Here is a 7,857-nt window from a genome sequence, read left to right on the forward strand (position 1 = left end):
CCTACTACTGATCACTTCTTCAAGATGCTTAAATTTGGTTTCATAAATATCTGATCACTGTCTACCAAAGCCTTACTAATAAAAGATCTGATTCTTGAACATAGTTTCGATATGATTGGGTTATGTGAAACATGGCTGAAACCAAATGTTTTCCTTCCCTTAAATGAAGCTTCCCCACCTGACTAAACTTGTGCCCATGTACCTCGGGCAAATAAACAAGGTGGGGATGTTGCCTTAATATATAAATCTATTTTCAATTTGACTTCTCGACTTGAATCTAAATTCCAGTCTTTTGAGGCTGTTGTTCTTGGTCCATCTCCCTCAGCCATGAATAGACTCGGCTCAGTCCAAATTGTGATACTATATCGGCCTCCTGGCTGTTACTCTATTTGTTGAAGAATTTGGAGAATTTGTCTCAGGCCTTGTTACTCACTCTGATGAGATTCTAATTCTTGGTGATTTCAATATCCATCTGAATAAGGCTGCTGATCCTGTAAGTAAAGTCTTTCTCGCGCTAGCTGATACTTTTAGGTTCACTCAGTTTGTTCATGAGTCGACTCATTGCAGTGGTAACACCCTTGATTTGGTTTTATGTAAAGGGATAGCTGTTTCTGATCTGAATGTCTTGCTGCCAACCACATCTGCTGTGTCAGATCATTTTCTCATCAAATTTGAAGCATTATTGGCCTGTCCAGTTAATGTCAGCACAGATGTAATTGCCACTCGCCACATTGGTCCCTCCACTGTAACTGCATTTGGCCAGCAGCTGCCTGAAGTCTTGGCTCCTTTCACTTTGGTAACTGAGACTGACTTTCTTGAAAATTCCACTAGTGACTTAAATGTGGCCCTCTCCAGTCTCCTCGATTCAGCTGCACCTCTCAATACCAGAGCTAGGTGACTAAATAGGCCTACACCCTGGTTTAATGATGAGACATGTGCTCTTAAGCAGACCTGCAGGAGACTGGAACGTAAATGGCCAAAATCAAAATTGGAAGTTTTATACCTATCATGGCATGAGTGTTTATTGAAATACAAGCGTGCTTTATCTGCCGCAAAACAGCATATCTCTCTCACTTAATCAATATAAATGAACATAACCCCAGATTTCTCTTTGACACTGTATCTAAACTTACTAAAAAGCAGCCGTCTATTAGCTGCTCACCATTCACAGCCCATTAATTTCTAGATTTTTTTCTGCAATAAGGTTGATGAGATCTTAAACAAAATTAGTTCTTCAACTCCAGCTACTCCTGCAGATCCTGTCTTACCAAATTCATATCTATACAATGAGTCACCGACAGTCACAGTTATTACAGCTTTTGAGAGTATCTCTCTTGATACTTTGACTAAGTTCGTGTCAGCTTCTAAACCAACTACTTGCCCACTTGACCCCTTACCAGCAAAACTTTTTAAAGACCTCTGGCCTTTTCTGGGACCTACAATGCTAGACATTGTTAATGTATCACTTGCTACTGGCATTGTTCCCAGCATTGTTCCCAGCTTTGGTTAAACCTCTACTTAAAGAAACGCTCCTTGATCCAGGGTCTTTTAATAACTATCGACCAGTCTCTAATCTTCCATTCTTTTCTAAAGTACTAGAGAGAGTTGTGTATCAACAACTTTCGACCCATATAAAAGAAAACCATCTATATGAACCTTTTCAGTCGGGTTTCAGGCCCTGTCACTCCACTGAAACTGCTCTGACCAGAGTGGTGACGATCTTTTACTAGCTATGGACTCTAATTCCACTTCTGTGCTCCTACTACTGGACCTCAGTGCAGCCTTTCACAAAATTGATGACTGTATACTATTAGATAAATTAAATTGTAATGTTGGTGTCTCTGGCTTAGCTCTCTCTTGGCTTAAGTCCTACTTATCTGGAAGAACACGGTGTCTGCTATGGTAATGTTATATCAAAAATTTCTGCCGTTAAGTATGGTGTGCCTCAGGGTTTAGTTCTTGTCCCTCTACTTTTCTCTCTTTACATTACACCTCTTGGCCAAATTATACGCAGTTATGGAATAAATTTCCATTGCTATGCTGATGATACTCAGCTGTATGTGCCTATAAGGGCTGATGATCATACTCAAATGACTAACTTAGAGGCCTGCTTGGCTACTGTGAAAAACTGGATGTCACTTCACTTTCTGCTTTTAAATTCTGATAAAACCGAGATGCTTAACACAGCACAAATTATGTTCAAAGCAAGAAACAATCTACTACCAAGTAATATCAAAAATATTCTCAGAGAAGGGGAATATAATTTCAGAGGGAAATTAAACTTCAAGAAATTATGTGTTCATACAACTTTGAAGAGCATGGACATTTGAATCTGTGAAGTAAAATTGTAGAACAGTCTGAACATGAAATTCAAAGTACAAACATTACGCAATTCAAGAAGTACAAAGGACTGATTATCAAGCGATACAGGGATGAGGAAGAGTTGTTAACGGTTTAAGTTTTATTTATCTCTAAACATTTCTTATTACGCATTTTTCATTTTTCTTTCTATAACACTGAGTGGATATTTGGGTTGTACGTAGCACTGAGATGTTTATTCTTGGTACATGACATTAGGATGTGTTTTTCTTTTTTTCTCTTTCTCTCATGTTTTGATGTGTTTTTCTTTTTTCTCCTGTTGTTCACAGTAGATGAGTTTGTATTGTGCAGCACAACTTACAGTAGAGTGGGAATTGAGTTTGAAATGTGATAAAACAACAAATAAAAAACACTGTCAATAAATACTACATTGCCTCGTGTCATGCCCCTAGTTATGGTGGACAGCAACCAATGAGAGGATAGAAAACATTTGAAAATTTTTGAAAAATTACAACCAATGGGGTAGATAGTTACGATGCACAACAACCTTAGTAATAAACCCGAGCAATTAATGACTTACATAACATGGGCAGCACTACAGTTTCTATCAGATAAACAAAATAAAAACACAGCTCTTAAATATAAAAAATAAAATGACAATATGCCCCCCCCCCTCCCCTGAGTGGAACCTTCCACTTGGATGCTCCTGCAGCAAAGTTGGAGTTCCAAGAGTTCAGTTCAGTGTTTTCTTATGTGTGATGTGTGTGTTGACTACTACTACCCGGGTAGAACTAACAGTGTGTATGTAGTCTTATCTGGTGTCTGAGTGAATGAAGGAGCTAGTCAGACATCTTCTGTGGACAGATCCAACGGTAGGCCACACTGCTTCCACGACCATCCACAGTCTCACTGGGCTGGGCTCGCCATCACTGATCCAGATTCTATCTGGTAGCTCAAAAACCAATCTACACAAATAGTGCAAAATAGTAAGTTATTCTGTTCTTTCTTTTTCTAACATTGAGATCTCATTAACTTCTTTCCTTCAATTACAATACCTTAATGTATAGCCAATAACTAAGGATATACAATGAATTTACAACGAAATTAATTACAATATATCACAATTTTAACATTATTGATGATTACGTCCCACTTTAAATATGAAGTGAATTAAAAATACTAATTTATTAAACGTGTACATTTTAATAACCAAAGTCAGTTCAAGCACAATGTAACTGAACTACAAACCATTAATGTGTTAACCCCACTAACGTCACCGAAATAAGTGCAATGCGCCTTTAACGGTTCACCGCGCTAGCGTGTTTCAACTAACCTGGGATACCACTTAGTTTAGCGATTAGCTTTTAGCTAGTGATTAGCTTTAACTAGCGATTGGCGGCAGCTAGCAATTAGCTAGCGATATTTTTCAAACATTAACACAATGGTACGATTTGCACTAAAGCATGTTGGAAACATTAGACAACATTCTCATAACCCCGATTGGTTTTTATGAAAAATATCTGAGCTTTCACAGCAAGTATGGCGTATTCTCGTCTCACAGTGGCTAGCACAGACTAGCAATGAAACAGCGCTTCAACCCACCGGAGTTCCAACATTAGCAGCTCGACAGAAGTTGTTTTCCTCACGTTCACAGTTGGGAATTGGAGAGTTGTTTCGTCGTTCACAGCACGTTTCAGTAAGGGATCTCAACAGGGTGCCGGGTCGAATCCCCGCGCTACCTCCGCCTTGGTCGGGAGTCCCTAAAGACACAGCTGGATGTGTCGGCGGGTAGGAAGCCGGATGTGGGTATTTGTCCTGGTCGCTGCACTGGCCACTAGCGCCTTCTCTGGTCGGTCGGAGCGCCCCCCCCCCCCCGGATCGGCAGAGGGGGTGGGGCAGCGATCGGGGCAGCTCAAAAGAGAGGGGTAATTGACCCTTTGCTAAGCCCCGCCCCCCTTGGTTACTGTTGCTACGCCTGGCAAGCTATCGTCCGTCCGCGAAATTTAAACATGGCATTTACTGTCATGTCAGTGAGAGATATTCCAGGTGAATTGACATCCAATTTCTGGAAAAGCAAGGCGATATCAGAGAGAAGTAGACAGAAAGGCTTGCCATATGCATTTGAAAGCTACATCCATGATATAATTTGTCAGCGTGTGAATGAAGGGGAAATTAAAATCGAGGCTAAAGCCTACAGGTCCCAATATAAGACCCAGGCACCCCACGTCTTAACTATTCACGTTAAGGACAAGGAGATAAATGAACAACAATGCTCGTGTACAGCAGGGTAAGACAATATAGATAGTTGTATTTTAAGTTGTATTTTAAGCTGACATTTAGTTATGAGTCCATATAGCCTACTAGCTAGCGTTCAGATCTAGCTAACATTAGGCTATGTTTTAGTTAGTCAGGCTAGCCAGCTGGATCAGGGGAGCTCACATGCACTTTCCCGTTTGTTTAAAGTGCACCAGGATATTGCTCATACATCGTGGGCTTGATCCATACACTGGATCTTATAAAGGCAAGAACAGAAGAGTCAGCTAAGTCCTGCACAAGTTTGCCGCAACAATGGCACAAACCAAGAGGTGGTAAAATAAAGGCTGTGCCCGTATCATCGGTGGTGGTCGCAAAGGCTAGACAGGATGGAAAGCGGCGACCAGTTGACTGTCACTACACCGGGAGCAGTTAAGTTAACTGAATTGTCACTGACTACCTGGAATGACCTGTCATATTCCCCCCAAAATGACATACTTTACATATTCAGCAGCAGTCCATATTGATATTAATAATGTTTTGATATTATTTTCCAAGGACCCCCTCAATAACGGACGAGGACTTGGCACTACTGAGACGGCAGACGGGAGCACTCATCAGCTACTTGGCTAACAGACCGCCTATCGATATAACTATAGGGGAAAACAAGTACCCCCTTGGAAGTTGTTTGAGCCAACAGGTAAATGAAAAAGGATTTGACTGAGTCAGCATCAGTATTTATTTTGTATCCAAAAGTCACTTGTTACATAGGCAATAGTGTACAAGTAATTTCAAGTAGGTTAGTATCATACAATATTACATAGGACTAATATGACTAAAGAAACATGAAAAAGGATGTAATGGACATGTACCTGTATTATAGGACAGTAATACCTTGTAGACAGAAAGGTACGAGAGGAGGGGACCCTTAGCCACCAAGGCGCCTCCTGATCACCGGTCTTTGATGATGTGTGGTTGGAAGTTGGACAGCATGCTAACCACGTACCATATCTGATTTATGTTGGAAAGTCGGGACATTGGTGTTCTACCAGAAACAATCTTAAACTTTTTAATTTTGGCAATTGCCCTTTCCACATGAACTCTGTGTTTGTCGATTTTTTTGGTCATCTCAACATCTGCATGTGGCATCTGACGGTTAGATCTAGCAAAAGGTGGAATGTTCAGTCTGAGACCAATCTCTTCCACTTCTTTTTCAATCAGAAAACCTTTGTCGGTCATTAATCCATCTCCAACTTTAAGGTAGCCACACTGAATACAACCCTGCAGTAGCTCTATGATATTACACTGATTAAAGATCTCTTTGTCTGAAATAGATCCAGTGAATAGAGCAGACACATACTTGTACATAACTGCACCTCATGGGTCACAAGCAACTAGTGACTTCAGTGTGTTGGAGGACTTGTAGGTTGAATAGGTTTGACTCTGCAACAGTAATGAGCTGGTCTTCTGTGTCTTCAGTTCTGTGCAGTCCAGAATTGCAAATGTATTTGGGAATTCCTCTTTAAAGTTAACAGGCATGTTCTGTGAAATCACATCTCTATGCGGCCAAATGGACAGTTGGCCAAGTCTGTCATACATGTAGTCTACCCAGGAGTTTATCAGTGTGCTGACACTCTGTACACGAATCTGAAATCTAAATGCTAAATCTTTGTGGTCAAAATGTTGTCTTAGTTTCATTAGTGTGAGTAAAACTGACTACGCACGGGAAGTTTTTGGATCTCGATATCTGGCATTTTGTAAAAGAGAGGAATGTTTGTTTGTGGAGTGATGGGATCATTGGGTACTTTGAAAAATTCACATAAGCTGTTGAACTGATCATAGGTGAATTCAGTGCAGTAGTGGAAGTACTCAGGTACATGACTGTTGTTTAGACACTCTGGGGTTAATGCATCTGTAGTGTATGCATGAAGTTCCTTCCCAAGCAACTGGATTTGGCTGTCTTTGCCTTGAAGTTCCATCTTCAGGTTCAACATCTCCTGCTTCTGTTCTGCTAGTGTCTCCTTTAGAGTCTCCAATGCCTCTCCATGGTTGTCTGGGTCATGATGTGTCTCTGTAAATGACAAAATGATAAAACATTAGTTAATAATTTGTACACATGCCTTCCCTTTTACAGCTTCCTCTTGTCAGGCCAGCAAGACCAACACCACCTACAAACCAGCCTGGCGATTTCCCTGATTTCCCATTGCTGCCACAACCAACACATGTCTGTACGGTGCTCAATCGAAATGAAATGTGTAGCTACAGTAAAATGCCAGCCACTTTGGCAGAATCTGTAGCTCTAGAACGTGAGACCATACAACAGGACACAAGTAACTTTTGGCATCTTGAACGGTCTCCCCGACTCACATCAAGCTCCTTTCATAGAATATGCATAAGGAGAGCCAACCATGATATCCTTGCCCTTAGTATCAAAACCAAGGCCCCAAGACAGACCAAAGCAATGAAAAGAGGGGTAGATCTAGAACCTATAGCTACAATGCAGTACTCTGAGGTCACAGGCAATCTAGTGTTCCCATGTGGCTTTGTGGTTAATCCTCATGCTCCACACCTTGGCACTTCACCAGACAGGAAGGTGACAGAGAGGGGGGATAGTACAAGCTATAGACTTTTGGAGATCAAGTGCCCATCAAAAGACAGTTTCAAAGACTACCTATCTCGTGAGGCAGGCAGATGGTAGCTACAAGCTAAAGGAGAGCCACACCTATCACTACCAAATAACGGGGCAGCTGGGACTTACGGGCGTGCCATGGTGTGACTTCTTTGTAATGTGCACTGAAGATTATCACCTACAGCGTATATATTTTGATGCAGTAAAATGGGGTAACATGAAAAACAAATTAGATTTGTTTTTCTTTGACTACTTTCTCAGCAGATGCCATCAGTAGAACAAAAATAAATAGACACATAACTACATAGATGCACTTGAACACTTACCTGTATCACTGTCACAGGCTTGAGAAGCAATGTCTTCGGCAGGGTTTGGAGAAGCAGTGTCCTCAGTAAGGTTTGAGCTGCAGGCTTGCGGAGCATCCTGTTCCTCACTTCTGGTTCTGTAAAAAAGTTCAGTTTGACAATCATTTGGTTAGAAACAAAAACACAAATTAATTAATAAATGCTGTATTTATCATTTTAAACAGACAGAAAGCGGGAGTCCTGGGGTGGGTTTTGATACAAAATTAAATGCATTCATTCAGTGTAGCCTAGCAATCCAAATGCATTCATGTACATATTCCTCGATCAATCTATGAAATTAAAAGTTGTGTG

The sequence above is a fragment of the Lampris incognitus genome, chromosome 10, assembly GCF_029633865.1.
Source record: "Lampris incognitus isolate fLamInc1 chromosome 10, fLamInc1.hap2, whole genome shotgun sequence".
Lineage (NCBI taxonomy): Eukaryota > Metazoa > Chordata > Actinopteri > Lampriformes > Lampridae > Lampris > Lampris incognitus.